This window comes from Oncorhynchus kisutch, linkage group LG19 (assembly GCF_002021735.2).
Source record: "Oncorhynchus kisutch isolate 150728-3 linkage group LG19, Okis_V2, whole genome shotgun sequence".
In the NCBI taxonomy this organism is placed as follows: Eukaryota; Metazoa; Chordata; class Actinopteri; order Salmoniformes; family Salmonidae; genus Oncorhynchus; species Oncorhynchus kisutch.
Window position 1 is genome coordinate 36,464,702 of NC_034192.2, and position 20,676 is coordinate 36,485,377.

A 20,676-nucleotide genomic window follows, 5' to 3' on the forward strand; every position below is an offset into this window, starting at 1 on the left:
ACATGGTGAACAAGGAGATAACATGTATTGCTTTTCTGGTGAATTTTGGAACGTCAACAACACCATGTTTCCATACTTTATACTGCTTCAAGAAAACAAGGAGGTGAAAATGTATTTATTTTCAGGTTTATTTTGGAAGGTTAACAACACCATGAGACTAAGACTCCACTGCAAATGTCTAGTTCCTCTGAGCTTAGTTCTGTCCTAACTAAAATGACATGTTTTTATTTTCGTTTCTTTCCTCTCATCCCCTCCTTTTGGACAGTTCAGGTCTGGGCCTGTCTTTTGTTAAGTGTTTAGTGACAAATAGCTTTGCGAGAAAGCTGTCTTAAATTGTAAACCTCGGTATGGAAATTGATTGAATTTAATCGAGGCAATTCACTGACAGAGAGAATATCTGGGTCCCTAATTTTATCGAGACTACTGGAGACTTTCTGAGTGTATCCAAGCTGACATTACTTTGACTTATTCCAGAAGTTTCCTAACATTGCACACAAGTTTCCTGGAAGTTGCAGCCATGTCCACTGGTCTGAGCAGACAGGTAACGTCCAGGTGGGAGGAAACAGGTACTGTAGCCAATGAAAGCCAATGGGACTCTGGGATAGCGGCCAACACCCCTCTCTGTTTGTCCCAATCACCCTCACCAGCTTATCCCTGCTCTCCTGCTCTAACACTGATGCAACACATTGCAAACGTTAGCACCGGCTGACGCTCACACCTCTAAAATACCCTCTGTGTGCTTTTTGGGGTTCTGTATAGGGAACAGTAGAAGGTAAGAGAGTAGGAGAGTAAGAGACTGAGTAAATGAGGGAGTTAACTGAGTGAACCTGGGGGATGAAGAGTGATTAGCTTGTGTTATCAGACCTCAGGCTGGCTACATGGGACTAGGCGGTAGCTAGCTGCCTTGCCTGGGTTTACATCATGGTGTACATGATGAGCAGGTCTGTGTTAAAGCCTTTTGCCTCAAAGGTTATTATCCACTGATGGGAAACAGTTGAGTCATTAAGGCTCTCAGAGATCAGAGCAGATCAGAAAAGAGTAAGACTCTTGATACAGCCGATAGATATTATCAACAATACTTCACCGGGGAAACAATAGCTTATCTGCGTGTCAGTCTAGTGTTCTTGAATGGGGAGCGTTTGTGCATATGTCATCATTGTAGCTTTGTCAGATGTGCACACGGGCATGGAATCATGAATCTGAAATGTGCAGCTGTGGGCTGTGGACTGTCTTATGTTGCTCAGAGAGAATCTGCTGTTTTAATTACCTACTCTGCAACACAAGGAACATATGTGCTTTTGTTTTCTTGGATGATGGAGTTTCTGGCATTTCAGTCTCGGAATGTGCTGTTTCTGCTGGTGCTGAATATTCCAGGGAGAAGGTGGAAGGTGACTGCTGTCACTTCTTCCTTCTGCTTGTAGAAGGGAGGGAGGGAGGCGGGGAGAGGGGGAGGGAGGGGATTCATTGGGAATTCTGTCAGGAAGTTTTATGACATGATGGAATTGGGATTCCATTTTCCTTGTGTGTTTTTTTTTAGTTTAGTGTATTCATTTGACCATTTAAAAAAACAGGCACACATAAAACTTGAAAATGCCTTACATGCAACATGAATAAAATCTTTGAGGACAACACACAATAAAGTCTGGGACTTATTTCCATTGTAGTCCTCTTGAGACAAGATGGAACACAGTATGGCAGTGAAATAATAATACCAAAACAGAAGAAGAACATCTCTCTCATCATTCCAGTTACATCATAGGGGTTATTCATATGGGCACAGAAGACATCAAATATATTTTTACTTTATGTTTAAAGCTGCCCAGAGAGGACATTGTTTTTATAGGCAGAGGCAACTCATTCCATTCTGAGGCTCCAGTACACAAGAAAGTACCTTACCCAGCATTACTCCTGAACCTGTATAAGCATACATCAACAACACCTGGTCTGGTGCTGTGATTGTGTGCATCCCTAACACGAGGAAAGTAATCACTTAGATATCTGGGCGCAGGACCATAAATACTCCTGTAAACACAGTCTAATCTGGGACACCCCAGCCTCAACAGGCGGCCAGTTGAGTTCCTGAAAGCAGCTCCTGCCTATGTGAGGATGTGGACTCACCTTCAATACTACTCTGATAAACCCCCAAACCAGGAAGTACTAGCATAGTCAAAATGGCATTGAATGTGTGTATAATATTGCAGACATGAGCATGTCAAATACAATCTAACCTCTGAGTGGGTTGTTAGTCACAGCAGCCATCAACCCTGCACATTACATGCATAATCCCAAGAATTGAATTAAGTGTATGGATGGTGTCAATGATTTGGATGGTTTAAAGCTCTTTTTACATGAAACCTGGATGCAGAGTTTGTCATCACATGTGCTCATCCTTAAGCATGATTCACTGATTCATCCAGATCATTTATAACTGTTGAGCTCACGGGGCAGGTGTAACACAAAAGCCTTTTAGCCTTCGCTATCAGCGGCTTCATCGGTGAACGCCTGACCCCCGAGAGACTCTGTGGCAGCTAAGGAACAGGTTGAGGCAGGACAGAGGGAGTCTAATTCATCAGAGGGAACAGAATGACAGGCAGCCGTTGTCAGATGGTGGGACAGCGTTATTCAGTGGGGTAATGACGCGTGGTGTTTTCTGTTTTCACTCTCTCTCTCTGTCTCTCTCTCTCTTTCTCTGCTTCCTGTGACAAGAGAGGATTCCTCAGACCACACCTCACTGCTGAGAGAGAGAGAGAGAGAGAGAGAGAGAGAGAGAGAGAGAGAGAGAGACAGGTAGGTAAGTAGGTTGGTAGGTAGGTAGGTAGGTAGGATACGTGAAGGTTTGGCCCTGCTCGATGCGGTTCAGACTGTCTGTCAATGCACCTCCAGCCGGTCAGGGCCTCCCCAGGAGAGAGGCCTCTATGTGGGCCGCTGAGCTGACAGACCTCCTGCCTGGCCACTTTATCATCCAGCCCAGACAAGGCTCGGGGGCTCCAGGAATGCTCTTTACAGGGAGGTGCTGAGGCACGGAAGCTCAGGCGCTAGCTCTTCTCACAGGGGGAGGGCTGACACTGACTCTCTCACCTGCAGCGGCTTGTTATAAAATGTCTCAGTGGAAAGCCAAGCGTTAAGATAAGGTGTATGATTGCATTGTCAAGGAGTCTCTGGTGTTTTTCTGGGCTCCCTTTCCTCTCCCTCCCCAGAGAATGGGACTATCTGGCAGTGTGCCATTATACCTTCACATCTCACTGCCACTGAGCATGGCTGTCTCATCATCGCTCCTAAAAAAAACACTTTAACCCTACTCATGACAGTCTAATATATTGGCATGTGTTTTTCCCTTCTGGTATATCGTACACAGGTAACTTTGAAAATAAAGGAACCACCAACATGAAGTGTCTTAATAGGGTGGTGGGCCACCACGAGACAGCACTGCTTCACCGGCGGGATAGTCCGAGACCAGCCACCTGGACAGCTGATGAAACTGTGGGTTTGCACAACTGAAAGTATTCTGCACAAACTGCCAGAAACTGTCTCAGGGTGGTTTGCCGATGTCAATATTGTGAACAGAGGGCCCCATGGTGGCAGTGGGGTTATGGTATGGGCAGGCATAAGCTACAGATAAGGAACACAATTGTACTTTATTAATGGCAATTTGATTGCACAAATATACCGTGACAAGATCCTGAGGCCCATTGTCATGCCATTCATCCACCGCGGTCAGCTCTTGTTTCAGTATGATAACGCTTGGCCCCATGTCACAAAGATCTGTACACAATTCCTGGAAGCTTAAAATGCCCCAGTTCTTCCATGGCCTGCATACTCACCAGACATTTCACCCATTGAGCATGTTTGAGATGCTCTGGATCGAGGTGTATGACAGTGTGTTCCAGTTCCCGCCAATATCCAGCAACTTCGCTAACCCATTGAAGAGGAGTGGGTCAACATTCCACAGGCCACAAACAACTATATGCAAAGAAGATGTGTTGCGCTGCATGACGCAAATGGTGCTCCCACCAGATACTGACTGGTTTTCTGATCCATGCCCCTACCTTTTTTTGAAGGTATCTGTGACCAAAAGATGCATCTGTATTCCCAGTCATCTGAAATTCATAGATTGGGGCCTAGTGAATAAAAAATAAAAAATAAAAAACGTTTAATTGGTGCATGTTGTGTTTATATTTTTGCTCAGTGTATGTATGGGTAATTCTTTTGAATTTCACAAGTGTTAAAGTGAGAGTTCAGTTCACATAACATGGTTGTAAATGAATCACTAATCACATAAAATAAATGATAATCTTCAGAAATGACTTTATCAAAACAACAAAATAACTAGGGCTTTACAACATTGGTGAAAACTTTGAGAAATTATGTGGTTAAGTGGGTTAAAATCTTCCTGGAAGTCACAGAGCGTGCAAGTGTCACGCTCGCTATCCTCAAACTCCCTGTCATAAATCGACCAAGGCGCAGTGTGTCTATAGTTCCACATCTTTTAATGAAAGAGAAACCTAAACAACCAAAAAACAAACAGGTAAACAGCAAAGACCGTGATCCAACTGAGGTGCACACAAACACACGTGGAAAAATAATTACCCACAAAACACAGGTGGGAAAAGGCTAAGTATGGTTCTCAATCAGAGACAACGACAGACAGCTGTCCCTGATTGAGAACCATACCCGGCCAAAAACAAAGAAATGCAAAAACATAGAAAAATAACATAGAATGCCCACCCTAGTCACACCCTGGCCTAACCAAAATAGAGAATAAAAAGCCTCTCTATGGCCAGGGCATGACAGCACAGATGGTCAAAATACTGAATTTTAGCTCTATAGCAAGTCTTTATTCTTTATAAAATTCTGAATTATTGAATTTTTCATGTGGTCTATATTAAAGGACACTTAATTGAAAATAACAAGCTTTTAAAATTCAATACTGGTGTACAATTGAATAATGAAATAATGCATATGTGGTTTGGTATTTTGTTGTTGTTGATAAAGAGTACATTTAAATTTCAGCTCTTGGGGTGATGAGAACGAATGCAGTGAGTATGTGCCACTGGTCATACAGAGATGAAAGGGGTGAGTACTGCAAACACCCACACACAGACACAGACACAGACACACAGACACAGACACACACACACACACACACACACACACACACACACACACACACACACACACACACACACACACACACACACACACACACACACACACACACACACACACACACACACACACACACACACACACACTCACACACACACACACACTCTTTCACCCCAATCTATGTCTATTTCATAAAATCCACCAGAGAGAGAAACTTCAAGAGCCTCTCAAAACAAGACTGCTCTAGCCTGGAGGTTGAATTAATGATCAGCCTATGAATGTTTTATAGGGAGTAATAGTTACCTTGGTAGGATATTTGGAACAACGTGGAACATGATGTGTCTGACCACAGCAGGGAGTGGAGATGCATGGCTTGACTTCTATTACTAGGGGAATGGATAGGTGTATTTCACCCTTGAAACAAACTTTGTCAGACGTGTCCTCAAGTAGCTACATTTATTCCTCCTAAGCCAGCTCTTATATGTCTTCTTCTCTATCTGGGACTCTATTTCGTTGAATATATTTAGCGGTGCTAATTTGCTATGTTGCTGAACTTTTTGGGGGGACAAATATGGCACTTTCAAATGTGCTTCCTGTTACCGCCAGGCCTGACTGTATAGACAAATGTTTAGCAACAAAACTGAGGCGTGCGTAACTATATTTAATCTGCGATGTTCATTGAAAATGTAAATACATTTGCACAATGAGCACATGTAGTCTCTCAAACACATTATAATAGTTTTTGGTTAGCTAGCTAGAAACTTTTTGCCATATTAGCAATGCCATGTAATCAGTTAAAACAGCTCAAAACAAGACATAGTATCAAAAACAATATTAAACTAGCTGAAATGAGCCACTTACGATTCCCCACATGGAAGTTTCTTGACATTCTTGCAAGCAATCTGGCCATTCAGAATCACAACACCATGCTGACTTCTGCCCCATGGAAGCATGAATGTCGTTTTCGTGACGTTGTCAGCTAACCGGTCTATTCCCGTCAGATCTCAGGAATTGAGTCAAAACAAGAAGCAAATTTGAATGTGCGGGAACAGTCAAAACAGGGAGAAAATGCTAAAAAGTTGGATGGATTCACAAATTCCAGGATGGAGAACAAGACCAGCTTCACTTTGTTACCTATAATTAAGTAACAAGGTCTTGTCTCGTCAAGTCGTTCTAGCGTGTTTTCCGTGTGTTACCAGTTCTCGAGTTCTTGTTTTCTAGTCTTCCCGGTTCCGACCTTTCTGTCTGCCCTGACCCTGAGTCTGCCTGCCCTGACCCTGAGTCTGCCTGCCCTGACCCTGAGTCTGCCTGCCCTGACCCTGAGTCTGCCTGCCGTTCTGTCCCTTTTTGACTCTGCCTTGGATTATAAACCTCTGCCTGCCCTTGACCTGACCTTTTTCCTGTCCCTTTGTTATATTAAATATTCTGAGAACAGAACCATGTCTTCATCTGGGTCATATCCTGTGTCGTGATACTGGGAAACAAGACTGCATACATTTTTCTGGATATGGGATAAAAGCTGTGGGAAATGGACACAGCTCAACATTAGGACACTACCAACATATGAAGACGTTTGACAGAAATGTGACCGACTGGCTCGATTCGGTGTTATGTAGCAAAATTTGAAATGGTGTATTTTACATGGATAAAAGTAGAGACTCGGAACTAGAAAATGGTATATCATGCACTACAGTTGAGGAACCATGGGAAAGTAGTTCTGCTTTGAAAGTTGATTAACTTGTAACCTCACTTTTCAGAAAATGGCCCTTGATTGTTTTGATACCTATTGGAGAGCTCTTCTTTGTCTACACCCATTCAGCATCATTCACTTTAGCCCCACACATCTCTTACAGAATTCACATGTGAGGCTATGTACTAAACAACCAAAGCCGTTAAGACGAAAGGCTGATTTCCACTCTGGGTGTGTTCATAAATTTAATCTGAAGTGCCAGAGTGTGCTCTGGGTGTTCGTAAACTCTGAGGTTGTCAGATTATCCGTTCGTAAATTCAGAGCATTTCGCTCTTGGAGCGTTCAGAGCACACACTGGATGCCATGGCAGAGGAGTATGGTTAATCTGAGTGTTCTGACCTAACAACAGCAGTCAAGCACCTAAGCTAACTGGCTAACATTGGCAGGTTGCTAGCTACTTACAGACACAAATGAGAGAACAGCTCACTGACCATTTTACCTGCCCTAACATTGGTGACTGCAAGTGTGCTGTTGGCAACAATTTAATTACACTTTTTTGCCATTGTTTACTAACATCGGCCATATTCAACGGGTGTTGAGTGTTCGTAAATTCCTGAGTTAATTACCAGCTTCGCCTATCAAACAGTTGTCGCAGTGACATCATAAACATTCTACTGAAATAGATACTTGCATAGTGGAGTCTTTTTTAGACATGTAGCTAGCTAGCTAAACAATGAACCATAATCCCAACACATAACGTTACTACCCTGCATGAATCTGCAGGTAGCTAACCAACCAGGTTCAATGTTAGCTAGCTAACATTAGGCTATAACTAACAATGCAAATGGCTCTGAGCAACAAATAATATTACTGCACAGATCAAACATATATCGTTAGCTAGCTAGCCAGCCAGTTACCATTAGCTAGCTAGCTAACAGTACACTTTAACTTGAAATGAAAACTACTTTCTAACAAAATTTGAAATGTGTAATATCTGAAAATGTAGCCAGCTAGACTATCTTATTCATATACATGGATGGACGCTTTTCCCTCTCTGTCACGGATACCATGGTTGCCCTTAGTTTGAAGATGTAATCCAGAGACAGGTGTTTTATACAGCAGTGTTCTGAGTGTTCTCTTTTCGACTCCTGCATTTTAGCCAATCATGACTAGCGGGAAGGTTGCTGACTGTTTCCGTGGCGAAACCAACTAGGCTTGTAATTCAGCAATTTTATTTGTATTTACAGATGGCATACAATTTTGCCATTAAGGCACATGAAAGTTCACATGTTCAAGAAGGCATTTCTGCCCAAAATTTAGATAATTAAAAAAAAAGTCCTCCTGTGAAGCAGTGACGTGCGACATACTCCTAATTTCCTGAAACGAGTCACAAATGTGTTTCAAGCCATTTATCCCTATAAGAGATGAATGGCTGTATGATTCAGGGGTTTTTCGCAATATGTTGAGGGACACTGCAGGGTATGTATTGACACTAGTTACAGTAAGTAGAGGTAAATATAAACAATCTCAATCTTTGGTGCCTACAGTTTGGACTTCTCCCCCGGGTAATGTGGCCACTCACTGTCTATGAGGTCCCAATAACAACAGTGGAGAAGATGGAGCGAACCATTACCTCATACGTGAAGAAATGGCTGGGTGTCCCACGATGCCTGAGTAACATCGGCCTCTATGGCAAAGGGGTCCTTGAACTACCTCTTACAAGTCTAACGGAGGAGTACAAGTGCTCTAAAGTAAGACTTCAGATGACATTGAAGGACTCCAAAGACCAGACCATTAGCAAGGCTGCACCTCCCCTACAAACTGGACGGAAATGGACATCATCCAAGGCTGTGCAGCAAGCAACATCAGCCCTGAGACACCAAGAAATTCTGGGGAATATCCAGCATGGAAGAGGAGGCTTTGGCCTGGCAGTAAGCAAACCAACGTTCCATAAGGCAAAAACATCTGAACGCAGGAAGCTGGTGGTCGAGGAGGTGCGCAGAGAGGAGGAGACTGCAAGAAGTGCAAAGGCTGTCTCTCTTGCTAAACAAGGGCAATGGATGCGGTGGGAAGGCCTGGAGAGGAGAAAGATCAACTGGAGTGAGCTTTGGCAAATGGAGGCAAGCAACATCAGCTTCATCATAAGAGCTGTTTATGATGTGCTTCCATCACCAAAAGACCTACATCAATGGTATGGCGAGGACCCGACCTGCCCCCTCTGCCCAGCTCCAAATCAAATCAAATCAAATCAAATGTATTTATATAGCCCTTCGTACATCAGCTGATATCTCAAAGTGCTGTACAGAAACCCAGCCTAAAACCCCAGCAAGCAGCGCAGGTATAGAAGCACGGTGGCTAGGAAAAACTCCCTAGGAAGGCCAAAACCTAGGAAGAGACCTAGAGAGGAACCAGGCTATGTGGGGTGGCCAGTCCTCTTCTGGCTGTGCCGGGTGGAGATTATAACAGAACATGGCCAAGATGTTCAAATGTTCATAAATGACCAGCATGGTCGAATAATAATAAGGCAGAACAGTTGAAACTGGAGCAGCAGCACGGCCAGGTGGACTGGGGACAGCAAGGAGTCATCATGTCAGGTAGTCCTGGGGCATGGTCCTAGGGCTCAGGTCCTCCGAGAGAGAGAAAGAAAGAGAGAAAGAGAGAATTAGAGAGAGCACATGTGGGGGGGCCAGTCCTCTTCTGGCTGTGCCGGGTGGAGATTATAACAGAACATGGCCAAGATGTTCAAATGTTCATAAATGACCAGCATGGTCGAATAATAATAAGGCAGAACAGTTGAAACTCCAGCGACTCTCAGGCATATAATGACAGGTTGCAAGACCAGCCTCTCACAAGGCTGCTACACCTGGAAGCACAATCAGGTCCTCAAGAGCCTTGCTGCAGCACTTGAGACCAAGAGGAGTGCAACCAATTCATTACCTCCAAAAACAAGCAATCCCGTCAAAACAACAACATTCATCCAGGAGGGACAGAAAAGGCCCAAGCATCCTCCTACGAAGCCAGAAACTGGACACCTAGCCATGGCCCGGGACTGGAAGATGCTTGTCGATATTGGCCAGCAACTAATATTTCCACCTGAGACTGCTTCTACCAACCTTAGGCCAGACATGGTACTCTGGTCCCCTTCACAAAAGGCTGTGTACATCATAGAGCTCACAGTCCCGTGGGAAAACTCTGTTGAAGAGGCCTACGAGCGTAAGAAACTCCGTTACACAGAGTTGGCAGCAGACGCAACTCAGCATGGGTGGAATGCAAAAGTCTGGCCAGTTGAAGTGGGATGCAGAGGATTCGTGGCTTCTTCTACCATCAGGTTGCTGAACGAACTTGGAATCCATGGACAGGCTCTGCGGCAGACCGTCAGAGCAGTTTCTCAAGCAGCTGAAAGAGGCAGCCAGTGGATCTGGATCAAACGGAAGGACCCTTGCTGGGCTATAACTTCATGACCCCCCCACCCCCACCTGAGAACCCAATTCGGATCCCTCCAACTTGAGGAGGGCATATGAAGAATGCGGTCAGCTGCAGGGCTGGCTCAGGGAAGAGGACGCCCCTGCCTTGCATAGTCCCGTGGGAAATCTTAATTGGGCATGGGACACAAGCTAAGGCTTGATCCCCCTCCCATGCCACTCTGTCAACATCACAGCAAATATCATGTGAGTGCATACCATCTATTGGCACAATGGACAGTTTTTAACATCTCGTCCCCGTGTTTTATGATTCTTCTGTTTTATCTGAGAGAGAGGAAAAGTGGGAGAGAGAAAGAGGAGCAAGGGAAGCAGATCAATAATATTTCTTGCACCCTATCCACTACCTGAGAGGAAGTGAATTTGAATATAACACTGTGAATTTAGATCAGACAAGGTAATGTAAGGTCTTCAGGAATGAGGATGCAATGTATTATAAATCAGAGGGTTTAGGGTCAGTCTGAAAAGCCACAGACTGCACTCACCAGCTGCAAGTGGGCACAGATCATCATCAATTCATGATAACTGCTTTGGGCATTCTGCTTCTCGGAAAAGAGAATAACCTCAGATATCCCAACAGTTTCAGCTACCTACATCCTGTGTTCTCGCTAACCACGACTCCTACAGTTTTCAGGAACAACCAATCAAGGTTTTTCCCTGTTATTTGAGAGCAGCCCGTTTGCCTGTGCCAAGTGTGTATGTGCCAGTTGCCAGTTTGGCACGGTATGCGGTGTGAACAGGTTGTTTATGCTTCTTTAGCAAGGGGAGTAAGCTGTAATGGCTGTCTATCTGTGCATGTTCATCCGTATTACAAAGAGCCCAGGTTTCTCTGAAGTGTAGGAGCAGCACAGCGCCATGTGTTTCTTATAAACTTACTGTTCAACTTCATGGCCTCATGGGAAACCAATGAGAACTTGGACAAATGTTTGAGCATCGTTGTGGCCGTGACTGCATGCATGTTTGTGGTGGGCTAGTTGGTTGTGTGTGTTTGTGCATGTGCATACTGCCCTATCTGTCTGCCTGATGGTGTGTGTGTGTGTGTTGTATAATGTAAAAAGGAAGTAGTACTGGATTTCTATTCTGGTGTGGAATTAGGGTCTACTATATAGTTGAGTCGTAATAAGGCTATCAGACAGTGACGGATGGTGTACTCCAGGGGGATAGACACCCCAATTGTTCTTTCCATAATGGTTTCCTCTCCAGTGAATTAATCTAACATTTTTCAGGGTGTATGTGAGGAGGTGTGTGTGTGTGTGTGTGTGTGTGTGTGTGTGTGTGTGTGTGTGTGTGTGTGTGTGTGTGTGTGTGTGTGTGTGTGTGTGTGTGTGTGTGTGTGTGTGTGTGTGTGTGTGTGTGTGTGTGTGTGTGTGTGTATGTGAGTGGTTGTTTTTGTTGCTGCTGGTGGTTTTGGTAGTATTGGACTTTTACAGTATGGCTGCAGATGAAAATAAATGTAAGAGTTGAAAGCATTCTTGCTCTACTTTTATGGGAGGACTTGTCCTCTTCTGATCAAAGGAGTACATACATAATCTATTATGTCGTTATCTAGATGTCATCTGTCAGATATAAGTGTATGCATCATTGTATTCAAATATAATTAGAGTTTACATGAATGACAAAACATTTTTGAGAAAGACAAGATAAACAATTTAATGAATTATGTTATGGTGAGAAAGCAACTATTTTGGCAAATTATTATATTTTAGTGGAGTCTGACAGCAGCCATATTTTGTAGATTAATATCAATGGAGAGATCTGAATCAATAATAATGAAGAGGGCTTTGATTTCCTCAAGTGGAGTTGCTTAGTAACCATCAACCAAATTAAGATCAAAGTTGTAGCAATTTGTCTCAGAGGGTCTCTCTTCTCGGGCTCCCTACCAGGATCTCTATTTCATCTGTGTTCAGACGCTACTAGAATACCTGTCGTCGACTTAGCCTTGTTTGGTTTAAATGGAGCCCTTTCATGTTGCTGAGTCGTGGCGTCTGTCTTGAGCTCACCATAACCTGCTTAACATGGGCTCAGGTATGGGCACACCTGTGTGTACTTTGCTTTGCTCGCGAACACATAACTCCATGTCAATAGATGTCGTTCCCAGTCGTGCGTGGGAATCACAACTTTGATATGAAGTTTTGAAGGTCTTAGTCCCATGTGGCTCAGTTGATAGAACACGGTGCTTGCCAATGCCAGGGTTGTGTGTTTGATTCCCACGGGGGACCAGAACCCCCCAAAAAAGTAAGAAAATGTATGCACTCACTACTGTAAATTGATAAGAATGTCTGATAAAATGACTAAAAGTGTCCTATTAATGAATAGGCCTAGAGACATCACCAGCTGTGTGTTATCAGTCCAAACGCACCTTAGAAACCTACGAGATTCTGATGAAATATCGTGTATAATATGATTAGCCTGTCAACCCCATTTCCTCTACTGAATCTGTATCTCCTGAATCTGATTGGTTGGTGCTGCCAGATTAAATATGTCACCAGTACCTGATTGGAAGGGCTGTATAAAGAAGAAGGCCTGTCTGTCCACTCAGAGTGTCCACTGCTAGGTCCAAAGGGACAGGGCAGAGTCAGTCCCATCTCGCCAGTCCCATCTCGCCAGTCCCATCTCGCCATCTCACCAGAGTCAGTCCCATCTCGCCAGTCCCATCTCGCCATCTCACCAGAGTCAGTCCCATCTCGCCAGTCCCATCTCGCCATCTCACCAGAGTCAGTCCCATATCGCCAGTCCCATCTCGCCATCTCACCAGAGTCAGTCCCATCTCGCCAGTCCCATCTCGCCATCTCACCAGAGTCAGTCCCATATCGCGGATGTATCTTCATCAGGATTCGACTCTGCTAGCGTAGCTGTTGCTGCTGTGTCCTGATCTGTTATCTCTGGCTGGGATTATCACAAAATGTCTGTATTAGACCCTAGTGCAAGTTGTGTCTTCCCGGCCTAAGCCCACATGAGTTGGCTGAAGTTTGGGTTCATGTTAAATGATATTGTTATTGAACAGGTTTATGGAAAATAATTTGTTTCGCAACAATTGATCACGTAGGAAAAGTTGTGAAAAAATGAAAAAGACTTCACATCACCGACTTCCTATTAATATCGATATTCAGAAGCAGACAAGCCTGGCTGTGGTTTAGTAAATATGGTAACATTATAGGATACATTATATATCACCCAGTACAGAGAGGGGATGGCGGCTGGTGATGAATGTTATTATCTATTGAGAGTTCATCGTGTGGCGGACAGAGGAAGATGTCGATATGAATTCCCCCGAAGCAACTGAAAGTGTTCTACAAATCTCTTTGGCTAATGATCAGGGTGCACATGGCAAGGAGCAGGAGACGGGGCGGACGATAAAATGGATCGTTCTTGAGGGCCATAGAGAACCATGCTTTCCACAGAGATGGCCAGAACAGTGGGCACAACACGTACACTATGCTAAGTGTCACCACACAGCTGTTGATGGACCCGATTATCTCTAGGTGAATCTGTCTCAATCAATGCTGTGTGTTATTGTGACTTTGACCTTACATTCACCACATTGTCATCTGGGAATAAAAAATGCTGTATCAGATCTATTAAATAACTAACAAGAGGTAGTATCATAAAATGTTAATATCTCTTAATGAACATTGTTTTTGTTGCAAAATCTTGTGTGTGTGTGTTCACACAAGAAATTACATATTGATTGCAGCCTATTCAGCAATTTGCAAAATGGAGGTTTGCCCCCCCCCCAGCCCCCTTGTCTGAACCAATCCCCACTCACAGTGCCCTTAACAGGCCCTCTGTCACGCCCTGACCTTAGAGATCCTTATGATTCTCTATGTTTGGTTAGGTCAGGGTGTGACTCGGGTGGGAAATTCTATTTTTCTGTTTCTTTGTTTTTGGCCGAGTGTGGTTCCCAATCAGAGGCAGCTGTCTATCGTTGACTCTGATTGGGGATCATACTTAGGCAGCCCTTTTTCCCATCATTAGGTTGTGGGACCTTGTTTTCTGTTAAGTTACTGTTGCCTGACAGAACTGTGTGTTTTTGTTTTCAATTTTGTTCTTTTGTTTGAGTGTTTAAAATAAAATAAAATCATGAACACTGTCCATGCTGCGCCTTGGTCTACTCTTTCTACCACCAACGAGAGCCGTTACACCCGCTAACAGGCTCCTTGACTGAACCCAGCCCCCCTCATAGCACCCTTAACAGGCCCTCTACAGGCTCCCTGACTGAACCCAGCTCCCCTCACGGCCCCTTAACAGGCCCTCTAACAGGCTCCCTGACTGAACCCAGCCCCCCTCACAGCCCCTTAACAGGCCCTCTAACAGGCTCCCTGACTGAACCCAGCCCCCCTCACAGCACCCTTAACAGGCCCTCTAACAGGCTCCCTGACTGAACCCAGCCCCCCTCACGGCCCCTTAACAGGCCCTCTAACAGGCTCCCTGACTGAACCCAGCTCCCCTCACGGCCCCTTAACAGGCCCTCTAACAGGCTCCCTGACTGAACCCAGCTCCCCTCACGGCCCCTTAACAGGCCCTCTAACAGGCTCCCTGACTGAACCCAGCCCCCCTCACGGCCCCTTAACAGGCCCTCTAACAGGCTTCCTGACTGAACCCAGCCCCCCTCACGGCCCCTTAACAGGCCCCCTGGTGTGTTGGTTGTTTGTTGAGCTCCACCGTCTTTAGATCCTGTTTAGGAACAGATGGCTCTGATAGCGTATGTTTGTTTGTTTGTGTGTGTGCGTGTGTGTGCGTGCGCGCATGTGTGCTTGTGTGTGTGTGGGTAGTGTGTCGGACGACCCTCCAAATGGTCCTGCCTGGTTATCAGTTCAAGTCAAGACATCTTTTTTTTACCATTTAAATACCAAATCTCCAGGACCAAATCTCCTGGACCAAATCTCTTGGACCAAATCTCCAGGACCAAATCTCCAGAACCAAATCTCCAGAACCAAATCTCATGGACCAAATCTCCAGGACCAAATCTCCTGCTGAACCATTGAGATCTTGTCAAAGACCAGCTACGTCCCGTGGCAAATGATTGTTGATGAACGATTCGTTTTTCTAACCTAGTTGTGTTGAGAACATCTATATAAATCTGTTGTCTAGGTGTTGATTCCGTCTGCTGGGCGTGAACTAGACCACGCTAATCATCGTCCCCAGACCTTGCATTCTTTGTGTTCTTCGTTCTCACCTGTCATTGTCCAGGTGTTGAAGGGATGGATCATGTTACATGGGGCAAAATAGTGGTAGCAAGTTTAAATGGGTAGCTGTTATAAATTGGGCCGTACGTCCCAATTCCCAATGGGGACAAAGAGGATGAAGTAAATGCACTGTAAGTAAGCTCTTATGAATTTGAGAGATTATAATACACATAACATTGAGAGTCAACATGATCTTCTTAATATACAATCCAGAGTTAGCAGAGTGAGTGGCATCACTGTGCTGGTGAAGGTTGCTTTTCTTCCTGGTTTATTTGCGGTCTGAACTTCATAATTTCCCATCCTTCCTCCTTAAAATCTGTTCCTGGCAACTGCCAACTGTTGGAACATATGGCGGTCAGTCCTGAGGAGTGAAGTGTGTGTATCTGTGTGTCTAATTACCCACTCATTAGCAGTGAGATGCAATTTCTGCACACACACACACACACACACACAAGAGGGGAGGAAGGTATGTAAATGACTGGTTTGGAGTTTTTAAGTCAGTGAAATATTATACTCCATTCAGACCTTTGATAAAGACCAACAGTCTGTCTACTTCAAGTCTACTTCAGCTAGTTAAAGTGGGCTCGCCAGGGGATCCAGAGCTTGTCTGAACATCCTACAGCAAGAATTGGACTGGTTCCAATATCTGGGAAATCAGGCTACGGATCTACAGTAAGTGCACTATTCAGTTTTGTCAAAGAAGAGAGATGAGAGAGAAGAAAAGAGCTAAACACTTTCAGACTGAGTTGAGAGAAACAGAGAGCATTAGGAAGGTCATGTCGACCCCATTGAAGAGAGGGAAACAGAGAGGTGTGGAACCTTGTGGTGAGGTGAAGTATGCTAGGAGCGCTCTGTCACGTATGGAAAGTATCAAGTGAACTTATCATACTTTACAAAGAACTTACCATACTCTACACAGAGATACTTTATAACATACACTTTATACTTCAGATTTGTTAACAGTATTGCAGTTGAACCCTGTAGGATATGTGTCATACTGTTTATGACTATACAGTATGGCTATACAGTAGCTGGAGATTGACTTGTGACATCATCTCAAGCAACTTTGCTGTTATTTGAAGCAATTCAATCACAATTAAAATTGCATGCAACAGCCAATCAGATTGGAGCTGCCTCTGTCATATTGTTTGAGAATTCTAAACTCACCCCAAGTGGTCTGCTGCATTCCATCGTTATTTCACACATTATTTGTTCATCCAACCGTGTCGTTATTGTATGAGGACTGATTTAGACAAAATGCTGACTGTACAATTTAACTAGCAAGACTAAACCAAATTGCCAGCACTGTTTGATCAAGTTAGCTAGATAGCTAGCGACGAGCTAACCAAGCTAGCAACAAGCTTGCTAGAGAGTGCAGCTCATGTTGAGCATTTTTTGTTGAAACTGGTCAGAGGGAGGTCTAGGTTTACTTAAAAAATGGTCTTCATTGACTTCCAAACCATGTACACAAACCTTTAATAGCCCTGGTGCCAGGATTGGTCATGTTTCTTCTGTCTACCTTCATCATGGTTCTGCAGCACTGACAGCTGTGTTTTTGACATGACAACTGGGCTGGAGTTCTGAACCTTCCAATGGATCCTGACACAAAAGCATTTTGTTTTGATTGGCAGGTTGTTTCCAACTAGTTGCACAAAGTTGAAACATTTCAACTGGATACAACCAAGTTGCAGATTACTTTCTTGTTAGTTGGGGGGTTGTTTCATGGAGCAGTCAAGAAGCAATTCAGTTGCAGGCAACAAAAATAGCTTGTAAGATGTGTTGTTTAACTTCATTTATTTATGTAATTTTTATTTAACCTTTATTTAACTAGGCAAGTCAGTTAATTAAGAACAAATTCTTATTTATAATGACGGCCTACCCCGGCCAAACCCTAATGACGCTGGGCCAATTGTGCGCCGCCCTATGGGCCTCCCAATCACGGACGGTTGTGATACAGCCTGGAATCAAACCAGGGTCTGTAGTGACACCTCTAGCACTGAGATGCAGTGCCTCAGACCGCTGTGTCACTCGGGATCCCTAACATACCAGTTAAAGTACATTCAGAGAACAACATCGTAAAATAACTACCCCGAGAGTGAAAGTAAGTACTACAGTCCATAACTTTTATCAATTTACTTAAACCATATCCAACTTATAGAATTGCATTATCATTTATTTCCTTCCTTTTGCACTTGAAATTGGAATCATTGTCCAGAGGACATAAAATAAGTAGGAGTGGAAACTGGAAATTAGACTTGCAAAACCACAATAGCTCCCTCAGGCTAGTATTCAATATTTCACCAAGGAATCAGCCTGTTTGTTTTCTTTTCCTTTTTTCGCTCTCTCTCCTCGTCTCATCCACTCTCTCCCTGTCATGTTGATGAACCATGTCCTTAACAGTCTATTTCTCTCTCTCTCTCTCTCTCTCTCTCTCTCTCTCTCTCTCTCTCTCTCTCTCTCTCTCTCTCTCTCTCTCTCTCTCTCTCTCTCTCTCTAGGGGGATTGACTTTAACCAGTCCCTATCCCTGGTCTCTCTCCCCAGCACCAGGCCACCCCAGATGGAGCCAGGGAAGGTGTAGCTGAGGCAGAGAGGGGTCAGGGGGGATAAGGGAGGCCTGGAGAGGGGTTAGTGATGGGGGTAACGGTCTGTTGATCCACACAGCAGGAAGCTGTTCCCTGGTCAGGATAGAACCTAGGCTAATAGCTGTCTCTCTCTCTGTGTGTGTGTGTGTGTGTGTGTGTGTGTGTGTGTGTGTGTGTGTGTGTGTGTGTGTGTGTGTGTGTGTGTGTGTGTGTGTGTGTGTGTGTGTGTGTGTGTGTGTGTGTGTGTGTGTGTGTGTGTGTGTGTGTGTGTGTGTGTGTGTGTGTGTGTGTGTCAACTACATGGATGTACCTGTGGGCCGAGCATTTCATTGTCCTGCTGTTTGTTGTGAGTGAGAAAGCAGAGTAAATGTAGTTTATATCAGGGGGTGTATGAAAAAATAGAAAGAAAATAGGGTTAATTTCAAATGAATTCAATTGTAGAATGTGAACAAATTTGAACGGTAACACTAGGCCTCTGTTCAACAGTGTGTTATTTTATATTTTTATCCCCTGCAGGATTTTCAGACAGCCCCACCACACCTGGGAATTATGGCCTCCACACTACTCCCTGCCGTTGCATTCCAATCCTACTCCTTTCAATCCTGTCTCAGCACCTCATCAGTCCTCCATGACCCTGCCCAATGCCCCGACAGGCCCCTAACGTCCCCCAACCCCCACACACCCACTCCACCTCCTCACACTCTGCCTCCCCCTCTCACCCCGGCTCTCCCGACAGAAGACAGTGTGCTATCTCGCCGTCTCTTCAGAAGAGCCGGGGCCTTCAAAAACATCTCCCAGTGGAGGGAAGCACATCGAGATTGTGAGCAGACGTACAACACCTTTCCAGAGAACGAGAGAGAGAGAAAGACCAACAACCTCCCCTTCTGTTCCTCCTCCTTTCTTCTTGTCTGTCGTCTCCTGCTATGCTCAACCTCTGTCTCTGGATTCCAGAGGGGCAGGAGAGGGGAGAAAAAAACACCCGCCGCAAAATACGCCACTTCTAAGAAGAGACAAATGGAGTGATAACAGACTAGGAGGTGTTAGAGGAGGAAGAGGAAGGAGGGGAGAGGTTGACAGAGGGGGGAGAAAGACGAAAGACACTGAACATGTGTTCTGTTCTGTGGGGATATCTGTTGGGATCAAGCTGTTACTACCTTCAATAGCTTGTGATCATAGAGAAAAGAACACAGTTGAAGGTAAATGTATATTAGCATAACTGTTCTTGCAAGGTAAAAGTATTGCATCTCAATAAAAGTTTTTCCGTAACTACACTCTTGGAAAAGAAGGTGATCTCTAGACCCTATAAAGGGTTCTTCGGCTGTCCCAATAGAAGAACCCTTTGAATAACCCTTTTTGGTTGCAGGTAGAACTCTGTTTGGTTCCATGTAGAACCCTTTCCACAGAGGGGTCTACCTGGAACCCACAAGGATTACACCTGGAACCAAAATAGGTTATCCCATGGGGACAGCGGAAGAACCCTTTAGAAGCAATGTTTTCTGTACTCATATCAAATAAAACTTTATTTGTCACACGCGCCGAATACAACAAGTGTAGACCTTACCGTGAAATGCTTAGTTACAAGCCCTTAATCAACAGTGCAGTTCATGAAGAGCTAAGATAATATTTACCAAATAAACTCAAGTAAAAAATTATAAAAAGTAACACAATAAAATAACAATAACGAGGCTATATACAGGGGGTACCGATGGAGTCTTTGACAATTTTATGGACTTTCCTTTATGGACACCACCTATTATATAGGTCCTGGATGGCAGGAAGCTTGGCCCCAGTGATGTACTGGGCCATTTGCACTACCCTCTGTAGCGCTTTACGGTCAGATGCAGAGCAGTTGCCATACCAGGCGGTGATACAACCAGTCAGGATGCTCTCGATGGTGCTAGCTGTGGAACATTTTGAGGATCTGGGGACCATTGCCAAATCTTTCAGTCTCCTGAGGGGGAAAAGTTTTGTCTTGGTATGTTTCTACTAATGTCCTCAATCAATATGACGGAATAAACTTCCATTCAAGTCCTTTTAATACAACTCAACCACAGTTGGTGGTATTTGCTCTTGGTAGACTAAACTACATCATGGTAACTCTGATGGAAAAAAAACACTTGAAACCCCCCAGAACATCCCTAATCAACCTTCAGTTAGCATGTTAAGCATCTGTTCACAGTCACATAATTTGCTAATACGTTTATTTTATTTCTCCAGCATTGATGAATGGAGGGTTTGAGAGCTAGCCATTGTGTTAAGTCTTTTGGTGTCTGCGTGTGAAAAGTGGAGCACTCCAACATAGAAGTTGGCACTCCCTAATCCTCTCTTCCTTTGTGCAATGAGTGACTTTGAAACTCACTTTCGGTTAATAACGAATGCACCCAGGAATATAAAAAGCATGTTAGTCTCCTTCTCTCTCTCTGTCTCTCAGCCTCTCTCTCTCACTTTGCCCTCTCTCTCGCTCTCTCTCTCTCTCTGTTTATACCTCTCTCTGTGTTCCTCTCTCCCTCTCTCCCTTTCTAAATGTTCTGTCCTGTTTTGGAAATTGTAAGTCATTTATTTTTGTTTCTTAAATTAGATTTCATTATACTCTGTTTTTTTTTTCTCATTTGGAGCCTTGTGTTCATAAATA